General features: G+C 39.1%; 1 protein-coding gene and 1 long non-coding RNA gene across 3 annotated transcripts in view; one reads left to right on the top strand and one right to left on the bottom strand.

Moving 5' to 3' along the window:
* Positions 1–16,461, top strand: part of LOC117422253 (regulator of G-protein signaling 6) — a 123,334-nt gene that overhangs the window by 9,532 nt on the left and 97,341 nt on the right. The window lies entirely within an intron of this gene.
* LOC131697561 (uncharacterized) overlaps positions 1–16,461 on the bottom strand; it is a 69,068-nt gene that overhangs the window by 2,492 nt on the left and 50,115 nt on the right. Inside the window, exon 2 of the long non-coding RNA XR_009307380.1 lies at positions 4,238–4,501. This is a non-coding gene — a long non-coding RNA (uncharacterized LOC131697561). The remainder of the gene's footprint in view (positions 1–4,237; positions 4,502–16,461) is intronic.

A 16,461-nucleotide genomic window follows, 5' to 3' on the forward strand; every position in this document is an offset into this window, starting at 1 on the left:
TATCTCTGCTTTCAATTCTACATTCATCGCAATTCGTGCTTGATCTTTTGCATTGTGAGAGTCAGTTGTAATTCAAATAGACCTTACTGTACAGCAGAATGATCTGTGAAAGAGCAGAATTCTGAGGGTGATGTTGCACCTGTTGCTACTTTCACTAACAAAATTGCTTCAAAAATTAACACTTTCTTCTTTTTTTGGTCCCTAAAATGCTAGTTTACTTTCCTGGAAAGACTCCAAGCCACCTGCTTTACAACTATGGAAGAATTTATTGTTAGATAATATAAACCTAGACAAAATCTCCTATTCTTTAAATAACAAACTGTTGAAATTTGTTATTGAAAAAACATCTGGTAATAATGCATCAATTTATCTTACTAACACTGACATTTATGAATAATCCATGTTACTGTCTTCATATTTATAATACATTTATATTAACTCTATGAATTGTAAATGTGTTCAAGTAAAGGGTTGACCAATATGAATTGAATTAAAATGTTTCCTTTTTTATGCATTCAATTTAATGTATATGAACAGATATATCATATATTTATTATATTGTCTTTGAAATTGATATAAAAACATAATTCACAAGTAAGGGTGATGTTGCTAAGATAGCTATTTATATCATATATGATGTCAGAAAGGTACTGTATTTTGTTATTTTAAGTTGAATATGTTTTCGCATACTGTAAATGCCTATGCTATTAGTATTAAAAAACCATCCCCATGTTTAATGTGTATTTTGCTTTCTAAACACTAAAGTTGTAATTTATAACCACCTACAGGACTACCTGCTGGTAGCAGGAGCATGCCAGTTCAGCTCACAGAGTGACATGGCAGGTTCAAGGGGCGATGAAGCATCGGGGATATGGGGGATATCAATAACATCTGCTTTCTGAATTCACATGGATTATTATAATAATAACAATACAGCAGGCACTACATCTATGATTACTACTGTTTAAACGCTCCAGATAAGCTGTGCACTGGGTGGTTTATGCTGTGGCAGGGCTGTGTTTAATTAGAAATATGGTTTGGTGGGATTTGTGTTGATTTTTTAAAGGTTTTTTGTTATTGTTGTTAATTTTGTAAATGTAAAGTATGTGCTGGATGGCAGGGCTTGGAGGTGAGACTTCCCTCCCTGCTTAATTGAAATGAATCTGCAGCAGGTGGCCAGGTGTGAATTGAACATTTGACAATGAATTAAACCTGGTCACCTGCCTTTAAAAAGTGTCTGAAAAGCCAGTTTCTTGGTTCTTCTTTTGTTTGTTTGTTTGGTGTTTGGTGTTTGGTCTCTGCTTTACAAGCCTGGAGGTGAAGGAGGATAACCCGCATGATTGAGTATGGAACCAGGGTGAGCCAAAGACCACTGTAGGTGTAAACGGGATGCTTAAAACCATAGGTAGGGATTACTTTAGAGGATTTAGTAATCCTACTGAAGTTTATTTAGTTTATGTAGGGAGACGGTTCCTGAAGCGGGAGTAGCACTTGGCCCAAGCTTGGCCTCTTTTTATTTTCTAGTTGTTTTTGTAGTGTTTTGTGTTTGCATTTTGTTATTCATGTGCTGCACTTGGATATATTTCCTCCTGCACTAGGACTACCATTGCAGGTACCCTAGTGGCGGCCATCAGCAACTGCACCCCTTGTAAATAATAAAACCTGGACGCCTGAGCGGCGTTTTGACTTCAAACCCTCTTTGTCTTTCTTGTTCTCTCAGCGGATACCCACACGTATCAGTACACACCTGTTACATATGCATTAAAATGATTTAGATATGATATTTAAACTGAATTCATAAAGAATACGCATATAAATTTTGCTGCACAGCTTGAGTTTGCATGTTATCAAGCTTCTTGTACTTCGTTGGTTCCCAGCATTTCAATGGTCACTTGTGAATATACTGCATGCGGTAGCTAGAGAATGGATCATACTGCCTGGGGATTGCTAGAAACACATGACCAATAAGTCCAGGTTTTAAATTTTAAAAAAAAGAAAGAAAGAAAGAAAAACGTACAGTTGAATCCACTCAGCTGCACTGCGAGTTTGTGACTGGTGTATAATCAACTGGATTCCTGCTCCTTAGGATTTCTCGGTGTTGTGTTTGTCAACAAGTCCAAATAAACCAAAAGAAACTCCGGTACTACGTTTTAGCGTTATGCTTAACTATTTATTATGTAAGACTCGGAGGCAAACGTCAGTAACACATCATGTGATAATATGTACTTATACCACTCATATTGCTTGTTAATTTATTATCTAGAAATCGTTTCTAATAAAATAGAATGAAAAACATGTCTTAAAATACTGACTAGCTCACCATGAAAATTAATTTAACGTTGTTCCGTTTACACAAAAAAGAAAATAGCACTTATGTAAATTTGATTTGTATGAATGGTATGCTTTAGTACCTGCTCCTTCTGTGAAACTTTCTTTCTTCCCCACTCCCGCCTATCAATGAGAACCCTTGCCGGTTGCTAGGTTACATGTAATCATACGACTTTATATAAAATAAACCAAATTAAATTACATTTTATACAAAATACTTCGGGTATAAATAGGGAAGCTGATTGCAAGCCTATAGGTATGATGCTAATTTGTTCCATCTCTGTGTTTTTCACATATCATAGGCTAGTTGTGCTATCATCACTTATTAGATTAATTCTGTACAGCCTGGAATCAGGTATCATATGCATATAATATTCTTGTAACAATATTTTTTAATGATTCAATGCCATTATTTCTTATCATAAACTATAACTAAAACATTATTAACAACATGTTTATAGATTGTATTCAATCACTTATAATAGATTCCTAAACCTAGTTACCAATTTTGATGGGAAGAGGTAAGTTGTTTAAGGTATGTTCTTCGGCCATTCTCACTCATGTAAATAGCCCCTGTACTCAATGAACATTGGTGGAGTATACTGTGCAGATTATCTATTTTTATTTGGTGGGAAGACACATTTGGCCTGGCTGTTTATTGAGAGGCAGAGATTCCACAGCCAGTACTTCAAAAGCTCCTGAAATTGCCATTTTTCAGTTGTAATGAATAAGCTGAATACAGGGGTGGCCTTGCTCTCAGTGTCACTACCCAGCTTAGTAAAGCATGTCCCTGTGAAATGTGTCTTTCCAATCCAATACTGGCGTGTGTCTTGTGAGGACGCTCAGAATTTTTTACCGTAACAATTTGCATTGCTTTGAAACCCAGAGCTACATCAGTGTGCGGGAGTGTGTGTGTGTGTGTGTGTGTGCAGGAGTGTGCGGGAGTGTGTGTGTGTGTGCTTGTGTGTGCGGGAGTGTGCGGTGTGTGCGGCTGCTCAGAGCTTCAAAGCAGAAGGTAAGCCATCATCTGTGTAAAATATTAACGCCACAAGGGACTGCAGGGGTGGCGGGATGAAGAGAGCTGTCTTACAGAATCACATTCATCTTTATATGATGCAACTTAGATTTGAAGCCTGACACAAGAAAAAGGTTGTAATTCTCTGTCCTGACATTGTAAAGTCAAAATTCAATGTTCATAAAGACTGTCAATTAGCCAGAGACCGTGAAGTATCTATAGGCATTCTGATGAAATTATTCCTTCAAGTCACGTGACAATGCGACCCAACTGTTTCAGCACTACCTACTTTCCTTATGTACACATAAAGAGTGGGTGGGGCAGACAGAATTGAAAGGTTACATGGTCCCATGATGTGAATGGAATGAGGATGATTGTTAATCCCCAGATAAGGTCAAAGCCAAATTTAGGGAAAATGGTTCAACAGAACCCAGAACCACTCATGAAATAAATACTCCTAATTTACTAAAGTACGAAAGTTTATTAAAATAATGTATCTAAATTTTTCTCCTAAAATCCAATTACCGTAATTATTAGAGTATAACACAGACCTTTTTACAAAATAGACTTTTAAAAAAGGGTTGTCCATGGTATCTGAGATATAGTATTCCATGTAGTATATACTCTGTGGTATTTGTTTGCTGTGGTAATACAAGAGGTGCACATTATATAAGGGATGTAACTAGTATGGTCTGTTTTGCATGTTATACATGGGGTGCAGGTTGTATTCTTAAAATTACTGCATTAAAAAAGAATAGGTTTGTTTTCTTCAATTATATAAGAGTGGATTTACCTGTCTCACTTACTTCCATATGGATTCCAAGTCGGTAAATCCTACCACTCACTATAAAATCTGTATATCCTGCGATAAACCCAACATAATTAATACTTTACCTTTCAAACCTCAGCACAGCTCCGCTTGAATAAAAATGACACCGACCTGAACTTTCAATATCTGTCATTTTGATAAAACTGAGACAGACTTGCACTTTTGTATAATTTCAAAATAACAATATTAATATCAATGTATCAGGATACTGTACTGGTACTTTGATTTGACATTCAGCTAAGCTTGATGTTGGTTTTTGTTATGGTACAGTCACCGTATCTTGCAGCAGTCCAGCTTTACAGATACATCGCCATGTCAACTCTCTCCCCCTGAAGAAGAACAAACAGGAAAAGGAAATAACATCTTGCATATGTAGTGCAGTGAACTAATAAAGCTCTACTGTACAGTGATTCCCCCTAGCGGAACCCACGATAACAACTTAACAATTCTCTTATGTATCAAATACACAAATAGCAACACAATAAATGTGGTTCATCTATTAAACATTTACACTGTTGCTATACATTGTTAAAATATTACATGTTAAAGTTACTGCTATAAATTAGTAATGTTAGGATGTATCTCACTCTCCGCTCTCGACCCCCCCCCCCCCCCACCCCCGCATCTCTCTCTCTCCCCTTTTCCAAACACCAGCTGACCCTCACTCTCCTGCAATTCAATTTGAATTTGAATGTCTTGTGTGTTTGTCCCTGATGGTTAGCAATTAACCCAAAGAGTATGCGCTCTAAATTTTGATCAAATTCTATCGATGAGGAAACCAAACTTAATTTGTTTTTGTGTCTACAAATAAAGACTGAAGTTTGTGAAGAAACAGGTTTGATTTCCAACAAGCCACAAATGCATCAACAAATCGAAACAGTAATATGGATGCTTGCAGTACAATTGATGAGATGCTTGGTTACTGTGTGTTTTTTCAAAGCTCTAGAGTTTCCATGTGCTGTATATAGCTTCAGATTACATTGTAATAAATTGGTTACATTCCCCTTACTATTGTAAGGCGTTTGCAATCATTCTAAGAGCTTCAGGGTTCTGTTGCTCAACTTATTATTATAATTGTTCTCTAAATCTTCCTTTTCCTGGCTTTGAGCTTGTCTGGAGAATCCTAAGGACTTAACAGCCTTGCTAATATCATTTAAATCATGTGACAATGTAACCATTAGACTCTGCTAGCCCCACCCCTATAGTAGGTGGGGGCTGACAGATTTGAAAGGGTACATTGTCACATGATTCGAATGTAATGAGGAAGACTGTTAGTACTCAGACCAGCTGAAAGCCAGGTATATTGGAGCAGAAAGAACCACTCTGAATCACTGCAAACACCATACAATAGTAAGAGAAAAATATAGTTGTCTGCTCTTACATGGTAACTACTAGTGGAATAAGGGTATATTTCCATGGAAACATCAATTGCCCTCTATTCATGCCCTATAATCTAAAGAGCTACCACGAAGCAATACTTGAAGGAAGTTACACTATCAATTACAGTATTGACAGCTCTGCAGAAGTTTGTTTTAAAAAAAGCAAGCTGTATGCAAACGGTTAAATAAATCTGTGCCAGCCTCAAGTGGGCCTGTCATTGACCACAGTCTCAGTTCTCTTTTGTTCTCTTTGACTTGATTTAGGCCCATTCGATTGGTGCAGGGTTAAGGAATGTTTCTTTCAGCAAACTCTTTGAGCCCAGAACCCTTTCAATATGCGTCTGCCAGCCTCCCTATTGAGCGGTGTGAAGGCCCTCAGACACTGGTCAGCTTCACAGCAACTGATTGTTTGTGAGAAGCTGCCAACTGAAAACAGAATGGAAGCCAATGGCAACAGCCTAGCAATTGCTGGGACTTAAACAAGACTCCATCGCAGATCTTGCTGGAGACAACCCAGGATTTACTGTGAACCTCGAAGAGTCCCATATCGTTTTCTAAAGCCATTCTTATGATTTTTAGGTTGTTGTTGAGGCCTACAAAAATATAACCAAAGGAGAAAAAGGTTACTTGTGGTCTACCACATGGGATGGGCTTGGGTACTGTGTGTGTGTGTGTGTGTGTGTGTGTGTGTGGAGGGGAGGTGGGGGAGATATCAAAACAATCACAATTATGCTGAAGAATAAATTGCAGGAATGCACCACAGGCAGCAACGATAAACAAAGGGATTTGTTGCAAACCCGACCTTCTGTTCAGTAACCTTTTAGTGGAATATTAATAGACAGCTATTGAGGGTTTTCAAACAATAAATCTTACAAAGCACTGCCACTCAAATAGATTCTTAAATCCTTTTACTCAAAATTGGTAATCGCACATCAACTATAATTCTAAAACTATTCAAAACAAGACTAACTCACAAGCTCCAGAATTATTTATTTCTGCTTTGGTTAAGCGGTTGCGTCTTCCTTTTTTGAAAAACAATGCCAATAAAAGGGCTGTAGCGCATTATTTTCTAACAATTCGGCTTACCTTGCAGTCTTATTTTAATGTATTTATGCATCGCTGCCCTGCTGTTCATGCATTCTGAATTCCTAGAAGGAAAGATGTATGCAGGCATGCCCCTGGAGTATTAATAACATGAAGCCTGTGCGTTACCACAGTCCCTGCAGAGTAATGCACTGGATGCTGAACTTGATAGATCCCTAAACAAGACTGGAAACTGCCTTTAAAGAGCGGGTTCTGAGCACTGTCTTCTCACAGGTCCTTTAAAGAGTTCACGTTCAGTCTTATCGCATCCTTCTATTGATCTTAAACTGAAACCACCTTGAGCGTTATGTGTCTTATTAATAATTCATAATTCATAATCCAGCAGTCATTGGCTGTCTGTTCTATATACTCTGTGCTTTTAAATTCTTTTGATAAAGAGATTTATACTATGTGTGTTTCGCACTTGTTTCAATGTAATTTCTAAGAAGCACTCTTCATGCGGTTCCACAGTTGATTTCGATCGTGTAGTAAGCTGGGGGTAGTCCCCTGTTATAACGGTTCAGGGAGAAGGTTTTTAGGGAGTTTTAAGCTGTGCTAGTCCCCATGTCCAACACCCCTGGAGGGGAGCGGAGAGTCAAGGGTGGCGCGACTTTGACTAAAGGTGCAGTTCTGTAAAATATTAAAACATTTTTTTTCTTTTTAAAGGATTTTAAATAAAGACATAAATGACAGCTAATTAAAAATGAGCTGTTGACGATCACCCGAAATGGTGGCTTCCTTGTATGCCAAGTGTAAAAAAAAAAAAAAAATGCACTAATATTTTAACAAGTGTTTTTCCTGGATTTACCCACAAAAAAGTACAGATTTAGCTAAATACATAAATGTTAAAAAACACATTCTTCAAAGTCTTGAAATCTGTAAAAAAAATAAAATGTTGCCATTGTATGCAGAGTGTAAGGGCAGCGCTGCAGCATACAACGACAAATGAAAGCTTCAATGGGCGGAGGCTCATTTGCATGTTAGCTACCAATTTAGCGGCAAAATACATATTTATTTTGTGAAAACACAGATTTATTTTTTCAGATTTAATTGCTGAACAATAATGTTTCACAGATTTATTTGTTAGAAGGCCGGATTTAACGTGTCAGCTAAATGTTGACTCGTCAAGTGTAAAACGTTTGGGCACCACTGCACTAGTATCTGGCTGTCTACTAAGGCCTACTGTAGAGTCACTTATTCATTTGAATTGGTTGCTTTTTATTGAAGTGTTTTTATATTGTGTTTATTGTGATGTGTTGTACTGCGTTACATAGTATGGTATTATATATCTATTTTCTCTATATCTGTTTTATATTCCAGTTGAAGACTGACACCTGACAATGTGTCTGTAATTGGAATATAATTCTAAATTGGCTAAAACAGGGGGGTGACTAATTAGGATTTATTTATTGATCTGTAGCAGTTAAAGTCCTTGAGCTTAATTGCTGCAGATGTAATAAAAGGCAGGCTGCTGCCAGTGTTTGATGATTTTCAGGGAGCTCTGTAGTGAAAGAGTGGGCTGTTGATAAAACCTTTATTGCTCCACAAACGACGAATCTGGTGAAAGCTGAACTGACTTTTTAAATGTTTTTGTAAGCACTCTGTAATAATTTATTTTTTTTCCAAGTTTTATTTTTGTTTGTTTTGTGAAATAAATATTCCCATCCAATTAAGTTTTGGTTTGTGCCATTTTTTTTATTTTGTTCAATGTCTAATTAACACTGCTGAGCTATATATAAACAAGTGAAGCACACATGAGTTGGCTTAGCATTGGTCTTGCCCTGTGACTTCGATGACAGGTCAAGGAGTTAGACAAGTATTTCTACCAGGCATGGGAGTGACTGACATGGATTGTGAGAAGATGCAGAGTTTTTGATGAGCATTTGTAAGTTGCCTGCCCCAGGAGGCCCTCAAGAAAAGTAAAGAGTACTAGGCCTCTCGCCCCAGGGGTTGTTGTGTTGTGTCTTGCTTTGATAAACGTGCCTGGTTGGAGAAGCTCCAGGCTGCATTGTGAAATACTGCAAAGGAGCTCTGACATACACTGTTATACTGATCCAGTGTCTTCAAATGTCATTTACATTGCTTTGTTACATTTCTATTTTTCCATTCATTGTGAGTGGTTCTGTTCATCCAATATTGATATAAATCTGCCTTTATCTGATTTGAGAATCCTAAGCTCCAGGACTGAATAGCCTTACTCATTCTAGTCAAATTGTAGCCAACTGAAAAAAATGAATTACCCTAAGCACAGATAGGGTGTAGTATTACCTCCTACTGGAAGAGGGGGAACTTCCATTGATGAAACTAAGGAAAGGTCATATCGGTATATATGGGTTTTTGAGACAGGTCCTTCTTGTGTTTTAACATCCCAAAACATCCCAGGTAAAGCAATGCCTTTTTAACAATTTTTGTGTATTATATTTGTATAGAGCATTATTGAGATACTTGGCATTTGTTATGGAGCTAAACTACCGTATTCCTTTGAATTTAAGATGCGCTTTTTTAACCATTTTTGCTTCTCAAAAAGTTTGATTGTCTGTGCCTCTTGACCAATTAATTAATTCTCCTTTTTTAACCTGTTTTATTGAAAATAAAAAATATTTTTCAAAACCCTTTGTTTGTGTTCCACTACACTACACCTGCACTGGCACCATATTCTCCACCATATTTTTTTTTTTTATCATCAATCACAAATGGAGGAGACACCTTTCCAAAATTCGGTCCACTTGAGCTAATATGAAGATCTTTGTGTGTGTTATTCTAGACATTTTTATCAGGTACAGTATACACCATAAGTCAATAAATATAAATCCTCTCTCCAGCAACATTTCTTGCTAGTCTTTGTAACGTTTCTCAGAAATGTTTCTTCTGTCTTTGCACTTGCTTCGGCGTAAAAACATGCAAACCTGATCCCAAAAAAGCCCTGTCCCCAATCAGTGTGTGCCCAGCCTGACTTTATTACCTTGGTGTAAAGCAAGCCCACGTGCACTCATTAGATTGAGAAGCTAAATGTTTATTTGCTGCAACAGCAGCCTGTCTGAAGAGCAGTCACTACGAGGACTCCCCTGGGCAGGCCTGAAATATTAACAGTGAACGAATCCATCAGGATGTTTCCTTTGAAAGCACAAGCCATAACATCACCTTTCACAGCACACAGCATCCTAAAGGCCTACTCTGGACCCATTACATTTCATTATGGTAATATATTTAAAGGGAATGTTGATAGGTCTGAAAGTCTATCTGCTCATCTTTGTTTTGTGCACATTTCACCTTTTTTTGGATGTCACTTTTTGTCTCTTACTTGCTGTTTGAACTTTAAAATCATTATATATCTCCCTTGCATCCTAACACCCCGTTTTCTTTACTATGCATAACAAACTTTGCAGTGAACTGCTGCTTTTTTCCACTGATGTCATTTCGTGGTGCACCAAAAAAAGGTCCCCTGAAGACCTGTTTTTCTCAGAGCAGAGCACGTTCTGTCTAGACCCGAGTGACGTACAGAGCTCTGCAAGAATGCATCTCGTACTACATCATATATATATCATTTTTTTTTTGTGGTCATTTTACGGTCATTATTATGGCTTTCCCTCCTGTAAATTAACAAATCCATCTGCTGTCCTCAGTTAATAATGCACTTGTTAAAATATGTATATAAATGTATTGGATTATAGCCAAATATATGATAAAACTTTGGTGAAGATTGGTGTAAAATGAAGCCAGTTATCGTATTCACCGTGTAGAGTGTGACAGGCAGAGATGGATGGACGGACAGACATGATTAATCAAAACTGTGCAAGAGAAAGTCTGGCGTGACATTGCCTGTTCAGGTATGTTTCAGTCAATAAGCAAAGTTATGGTTACTACTAGCAGTTCAAATTGCCCTTCATGTTGGGAATAACTGGTTTTTTTTATTGTCATAAAGGTTGTCATGGTAACAAAGCTGAATATATAAAATATTGTATAATGGCACTGACGTCGGCTGGCTAGGACGTCACTTCCGAAAAAGAGAACTGAAGCGTGAGGGCAGATTTCCAGACGGATTCGTAGCGTCATGGTTAATAATATGAGGACTAGCAGTAGTGTGCAATTAAGAGGAATAATCACCAGCCTGGCTATGTTATAGACCATATAATAAATAGTTGTTCTGTTTGGGTTACCCTGGATAGAGTGTCGTTATTGTGGGGAATTACACTACGAGGAACACAAGATACAACATAAAATGGCGACGAGGATAAACAATTAGAAAAAAAAAAAAAAAAAAAACGGAAAACAAAGACAGCAGCGCTTACTACTCACAACATTGGATCGGGTGAAGTAAGAAGATTTTCAAGGTAAATAAATATATATATAACAGAAGCAAACTACTTAATTATAAAACGCTGGAATAAACTAATCCAAGAAAAATGTCAGGCACAGTGGGGTCAGTTTCTCCGTTTGATGCTAACTCTCAGACTTGGGAAGAATATTGCGAGATATTAACTCATTTTTTCACTGCAAATGACATTGACGCTGCTGATAAAAAGAGAGCGATTCTACTGAGTGGCGTGGGGGCACAGACCTACAGTTTAATACGGAATCTACTGAGTCCTGAGAAACCGGGAGACAAATCGTTTGAAGATTTAGTCAAATTGCTACAAAACCACTATAATCCCAAACCAAGTGAAATTGTCGAAAGATTTAAATTTAATTCCAGGAACAGGAAAACTGATGAGACTGTGGGAGATTACGTAGCTGAATTAAGAAAGCTAGCTAAAGACTGTAACTATGGTGATGCACTGAGTCAAATGTTACGAGATAGACTTGTCTGTGGCATAAATGAGAACGCAATACAGAGAAGACTGCTGTCTGAATCGCAGTTAACATTTATTTCTGCCTTAAACATTGCCCAAGCTATGGAGTCTGCAAACAAAAATGTAAAGGACTTACAGTCACAGTTTAAAGATACAACCGACACGGGTGTCAGCGCGCAACAAGAGCAAGCACTGTCTACTGTAAACAAAGTGTTTACTAGCAGGCGGCAGTATAAAATGCCAGCGCGCACTAATTGTTATCGATGTGGAGGTCTGCATAACTCAAACGAGTGTAGATTTAAGTTAGAAACTTGCTATAATTGTGGCATTAAAGGCCATATTAGCAGAGCTTGCAGAAACAAAGCAAGAGGAAGCCAAGACACGTCTCCAAGTGGGAAAGGGAAACGTCAATTTACTTCTAATGACACCCGCAGTGCTCTTCACATAGCAGAAGGGGCCGATACAGGAACAAACAAAGAAACAGAAGAGATGTACACAATCTACAGTTAAGTGAACATGGATATTCCAAAAGTAGATCCCTTTACCATGAAGCTTGATGTAAATGGAAAGCATGTAGAATTTGAAGTGGATACTGGCTGTAGTGTTACCATAATGAGCCAAGCAGCTTATTCTAAATTATGGAACAACAAACAAGCACCGGCATTAGGAAAGTGCACAATTAAATTAAAAACATACACAGGCCAGCTAGTGGATACTGTAGGAGCAGCTGTAGTGACAGTGACATACAAAGAAAAAGTCAATAAATTACCATTAGTGGTGGTGGCTACTTCAGGGCCAAATTTACTAGGCAGAGGGTGGCTTTCAAAGTTAGAAATGGATTGGAGAGTGTTACATCAATTGACACAAACAAGCTGTCAGAGGCTATGTGATGTGTTAGAAGTGCATGGAACTGTGTTTAAAGAGGAACTGGGCACCTTACAGGGAGCAAAAGCAAAAATATACGTTGACGGCAACACCAACCCCCGATTTTTCAAACCCAGATCAGTCCCCTATGCCATGAAGCCTAAAGTGGAAGCGGAGCTGGAACGACTGTTAAAGGAGAAGATTATAGAACCTGTGCAGTTTTCAAACTGGGCAGCGCCTATTGTACCTGTCTTGAAACCGGATGGCTCTGTGCGTATCTGTGGGGATTATAAACTCACTGTAAATAGAGTGTCCAAACTGGAGCAGTATCCAATCCCCAAGATTGAGGATTTATTTGCCATCCTGGCAGGGGGAGAGAGATTCACTAAACTAGACATGAGTCATGCATACCAACAGGTTGTATTAGATGAGGGGTCCAAGGAGTATGTGACCATAAATACCCATAAAGGACTGTTTAGATATAATCGGCTTCCCTTTGGTGTTTCTTCAGCACCTGCTATATTCCAGAGGACTATGGAGGGGTTGTTGCAGGGGATTCCTAACGTGGCCATATACCTAGATGATATCTTGGTCACAGGAAGCACAGAAAAGGAACACCTCCAGAGTTTGACAACAGTGTTAAGCAGGCTGGAAGCTGCAGGTCTGCGCCTTAAACGGAGTAAGTGTACTTTCCTCGAGAAAGAAGTGGTATTTCTAGGACACAAAATAGATGCCACAGGTTTGCACCCGGTGCAAGACAAAGTCAGGGCAATACAACAGGCCCCAGCTCCTAAGAATGTAACAGAATTAAAAGCATATCTGGGACTATTGAATTATTATAATAAATTCCTTCCCAGGGTATCAACACTGTTGACAGCCCTATATGTACTGTTACGCAAAGATGTGAAATGGATGTGGGGAGCTAAACAACAAGAAGCCTTTGAAGCATCAAAGAAACTGTTACAGTCATCGGATGTGCTAGTCCACTATGATGCAACTAAAGAGCTGATCTTGTCCTGCGATGCTTCACCATATGGAGTAGGGGCTGTTCTGTCGCACCGTATGCCTGAGGGGGTAGAAAAACCAATTGGATTTGTATCCAGAACATTGACAGAGGCAGAAAAGCATTACTCTCAGCTGGACAAAGAAGGTTTAGGAGTGATATTTGGAGTACAAAAGTTCCACAATTACATATATGGTCGACATTTTACAATCTGTACAGACCATAAGCCATTGATCACCCTATTAAATGAGATGAAAGCTGTTCCACAGATGGCATCACCCAGAATCCAGAGATGGGCAGTAACCTTAAGAGCATACGAATATACAATTCAGTATAAGCCCGGAAAAGATCATGGTAATGCAGATGCTTTTAGTCGCCTTCCGTTGCCAGAAAGCCCACCAGCAGGAAGGACTGAAGACAGAGTATTATTGATGGACCACTTGGACATGCCCCCGGTAACTGCATCACAAATTAGGGCGTGGATAGGGAAGGACCCAGTGCTGGCGAGAGTACGAGAATATGTGCTCAGAGGTTGGCCGGCACGAGTACATGAAACAGAGATGAGGCCCTTCTTTTCCAGAAAAGACGAATTGAGCGTACTAGATGGTTGCATACTCTGGGCAGCCAGGATGGTTATACCAAAACCAGGCCGAGTGCAAATCTTGAATCAGTTACACCAGGCTCACCCTGGGTCTACACGCATGAAAGGTCTAGCTCGAAGCTACGTTTGGTGGCCAAAAATAGACGAAGACATTGAAATGCAAATCAAAACTTGTGAAACATGCCAAATACACCAGAAAGCTCCAGCTCAAGCACCACTGCATCCTTGGGAGTGGCCCGATAAACCATGGAGAAGACTACATATCGATTATGCAGGCCCATTCCTAGGAAAAATTCAAAATGGATAGATGTTTACCCTTCCAATACATCGACAGCTTCAGCAACAATAGAGAAACTTCGTCACAGCTTCAGTACACATGGATTACCAGAAACCATAGTGTCGGACAATGGCACTGCTTTCCTCAGTTCAGAGTTTCAAGGCTTTATGAAAGCAAATGGCATTAGCCATGTAACAACAGCGCCTTACCATCCCGCATCTAATGGTTTAGCAGAGAGGGCTGTGAAAGAATATTTGAAGAAAACACCAGGAAACACTGTGGAAGTAAAATTGGCCAGAGTGTTGTTTAGTTACAGGATTACACCACAATCAACAACAGGCTTGTCTCCGGCCGAAATGCTCATGGGAAGAAAATTACGATCTACATTGGATCTTCTACAGCCTGACTTAAAAAGGAAAATTCAGAAGAGACAACTGCGAGTCAAAGAAAGACATGACAAACATGCCAAGCTCAGAACATTTGAGCGAGGAGATCTGGTTTATGTCAGGAACTTTGGACCAGGGGAAAGGTGGATTTCAGCGATCGTGCAAGATTCAACAGGTACTGTTTCATATACTGCTAAATTAGGAAATGGACAAATAGTGAGACGCCATGTGGATCAAGTCCGAGAGAGAGAAAAAAAAGACACCCCTGAGGAAAGTCCAGCAGTTATTCCAATAGACCAAGAGATAACTACAGAGTCAGGAAGCACCACATTGCAGGGAGAACGGTTAGGTACTTCAGAGATGAGGTCACCAGAAAGGGCTGAGCAACAAACTGCACCAGAGGATCTTCACAGAGATGGTCAAAGCAGGAATCCTGGAGAGACATCTGTAAATAGTTCTATGCAACAGGAAGTACCAAGACATTCAGTGAGGACGAGAATTCCTCCAAATTATCTCAAGGACTATGTTAATTAGATATTCACGGACGAGATAGTAGTAGCAACTTTAGAAGGGAGGAAGTGTAGTGACGTCGGCTGGCTAGGACGTCACTTCCGAAAAAGAGAACTGAAGCGTGAGGGCAGATTTCCAGACGGATTCGTAGCGTCATGGTTAATAATATGAGGACTAGCAGTAGTGTGCAATTAAGAGGAATAATCAAAATGGCTATGTTATAGACCATATAATAAATAGTTGTTCTGTTTGGGTTACCCTGGATAGAGTGTCGTTATTGTGGGGAATTACACTACGAGGAACACAAGATACAACAGGCACCTTTCTGCAGAAGCATATGTACAATAGTAAAACATTTTTTTTTTTTTTTCCGTGATACCAGTATTTCCCTCCAGGCCCATACATCTGAAAAAGCTTTATGAAAACTTTTGTAATTCTGTATGGTAATTGTTGTTGTGTCTGCCAAGTGCATGATTGCTATAATTTTAAACAACATGACATTACAGTTCATTAAAACTAGTGCATTTTGTTTAAATCACAGGGTTTAACGAGAATACAATCCGTACTGCTTTTTACTGCGCTGATTATAATCCATTAACAACAATTGCTAGAGGAAATGCTGAAATTACCTTACAACTATTTTTTTTTTCTTTAACTCTGTGGTGGTGGTAATATGTCCAGAGGTAATTCGTGTTGTCCCCCACCCAGGCCTCCAAGTTTCTTTTTTTTTTTTTGGTGATCAAATTGTTATTGGAACATAAAAAACAATACAACAGTTCAGTACAGAAGAACATTCCCCATGTTTTGCCTCCACTACCCCCCCCCTCCCAGTCCACCCCAAAAAGGACACTGAAATCCCATATCAAATAGTGGTAGCTGGGAATGGGCTTATCAGCAATTTAATGGTATCTGCCACTGCTCTCCAGGCCTGTACACTCCCCTCCCTGGCTGCATGAACCAGAGCAATGGAGAGTTCCATATAAATAATGTCAAGGAATGTGAGGGTCCACTGACTCCAGGGAAGAGAATGCAGAGGCTGTCAGCGCAGGGCTATCATCAGCAGTAAGACCAGCCAGCCAAATCCGTTTCTGCTGTAGAGCTAGATCAAGTGATGAGTCATCATTCAACAAAAGGACCATAAGGAAGCAAAGAATATTCTTTTAGAGAATAGTGGATACAGTTGAACAAACCGGATCCCAGAATATAGCCACATCCGGACACTCCCAAGCCATATCAAAAAAGGTGCTCACTGCTCCCTGGGAACAGTACATACACATCGAGGTAGGGGTGAGTTTCATTTGAAATCATCTCCGAGGGGTTAAATATATTCTATGAATAAAATTAAAATGCATCAGCTGATGATTAGGATTTTTGGAAGCACAGCTTAAATTATTCA

This window comes from Acipenser ruthenus, chromosome 15, assembly GCF_902713425.1.
Source record: "Acipenser ruthenus chromosome 15, fAciRut3.2 maternal haplotype, whole genome shotgun sequence".
Lineage (NCBI taxonomy): Eukaryota > Metazoa > Chordata > Actinopteri > Acipenseriformes > Acipenseridae > Acipenser > Acipenser ruthenus.